Genomic DNA, 2,344 nt, shown 5'->3' on the forward strand with positions numbered 1-2,344 from the left:
GATCTTTTGCTTTTGTTCACCCTCTAACCCTTTCTCGGGAAGACCTTGTGTCCCAACACTATACCCTCTTTTATCATGAAGTTGACATTTTTTTCAGTTTGAGCACTAAATCACCTTTCACATCTCTTTTCAAAAATTTTTTCCCAAAATTGGCTAGGCAGACTTTCATATGGTTCCTTTAAACGGAGAAGTCATCCATAAAATATTTTCCACTGAAGTCCTCGAATAATCTGAAAAAGATCGCCATCTGTGCACCTTTGGAACGTGCTTGGTCGGCATTCAGAGGCCAAACGGCATACGGTGAAAAGCAAATGTCCCAATATGCAAGTGAATTGGTCTTTTCTTAGTCTCCCAGAAGCTATCAATTGATTTGATTATACCCGACATATCCATTGCTCCCAAGGTATTAATTCATTGTTCTCATTTGGGACTACCGTCATTCCTTCCTTCTTCGGCACATATTGCATGAGGCTGACCCACGTGCTATCTGCAATGGGATAGATAATGCTCGCATCCAACCACTTGATAATCTCCTTTTTGAAGACCTCCTTTATCGTAGGGTTAAGTCTGCGTTGATTTTCAATAGTTGCTAGCTTCTCATCCTGTCCTAAAAATGCGTACTTCAAATGTATTGGTAGGGTTTTTAGTTCAAGGGTTGGTGGTTCCACGAGGGAAGGTTGCGTTGTTTTTCTTTCTTCTTTTGGCTCTTCTTCTTGCGTTGTGATCGTTCCTTCTTCTTTGTTTGTTTTTGCTATGATCGCATTGCAGGCAGCTATGGATGTGTTGGCATCCTCTTCTTCACACTCTTCATCAGACTTTTCTTCTTCAATCAAATTCAGGTCATTGTCAGAATCTTGTAGACCTTCCTCATCTGGGAATTTCATGGCACGAATTATATTAAATATGAGCTTCTGTCCGTTTATGCTCAAAGTAATTTCTCCCTTGTGCACATCAATTTGAGCTCGACCCGTTGATAGAAAAGGTTGTCCCAAAATGATGGGTACATTCTTGTCGGCCCCATAATCTAGGATGATAAAGTCAGCTGACAAAATAAATTTATCAATCATGATCAGCACGTCCTTCACCTTACCTTCTAGATGAACCAGAGATCTGTCAGCCAATTGGAGAGTCACGGATATGGGCACAAGTTGCCCCTTATTTAATTGTTGAAAGATTGACAGCGACATCATATTTATGCTGGCCCTCAAGTCACATAGGGCTTGCCCAATATAGAGTCCTCCTATGAAGCTCGGAATAGTGAAGCTCTCAGGATCGCTCATCTTTTGTGGGATAATAGATTTGGAACTTTGTGTTAATACCACTGTGGAAAATTTTCCAGCGCCTCTCTTCTTAGTTACCATGTCCTTCAGAAACTTAGCATAGGTAGGCATTTCCTCAATCGCTTCACTGAAAGGAATATTAACATGTAATTGTTTTAACATAGACAGGAAGCGTTGGTACTATACCTCTTCGTTTTTCTTCTTCCTTAGCCTCTGAGGGAAAGGTGGTAATTGAACTTTCACGGTTCCCGTTTCATTTGACTTTGAGGTTGACACAACCTCAAGTTCTACTACTTCATTTTATTTTTCTTCTTCTTGTGTTGCTGCAATCTCAGGCTCAGTTGCAATGGAAGTTGATTTGTTCTGCTCCTTCTTTTCTCCTTCCACAATCTTTCCACTATGCAATGTCACAACTTGACATTGCTCTTTTCCTGATCCCCCTAGGTTGCATGGAAGCTCAGTTGAACTTGGCAACGCCCCTTGCGGTCTACTTTTTAGAACATTTGCAATCTGGCTCATTTGCAATTCGAGGTTGTAGATGGACGTAGCCTGACTTTGAAGCACTGTCTCGTTTTTCTCTATATATTTCTTCAATAGGCTCTCTAGAGAAGAAGATTGCATTGGTTGTTGTGAGCTACTTGTTTGGTTGCTCTGTTGACCGTTGTTGCGTTGGAAGAATCCTGGTGGCCCTTCTTTTTACGCCACAGTTGAAAATTTTGTTGTTGATTCTTACAAGCAAAATTGGGGTGGTTTCTCTACCCGGGGTTGTAAGTGTTTGAAAAGGGATTATTCTTTACAAAATATACATACTGTGAATTTTGCGGGCAATCTTCCATCGCATGCCCACTTTATTTATTATACTCGTTCACTACAAAGTTTTCACAACTTATCCAACGCAACTATTTCACAAAGTTCCTGTGTTCGACTCTTGGAACTCTACCAGGAGAATTTACACTTTGAATTCCGCACTGCGGGAAACTTGATGCGCACAAACCAATCTCATCAACGAATCATCCTATCATTCCATTATTTCCATTCAATAAATGAATACGAATCTCTCTCTT

This window comes from Benincasa hispida, chromosome 7, assembly GCF_009727055.1.
Source record: "Benincasa hispida cultivar B227 chromosome 7, ASM972705v1, whole genome shotgun sequence".
Lineage (NCBI taxonomy): Eukaryota > Viridiplantae > Streptophyta > Magnoliopsida > Cucurbitales > Cucurbitaceae > Benincasa > Benincasa hispida.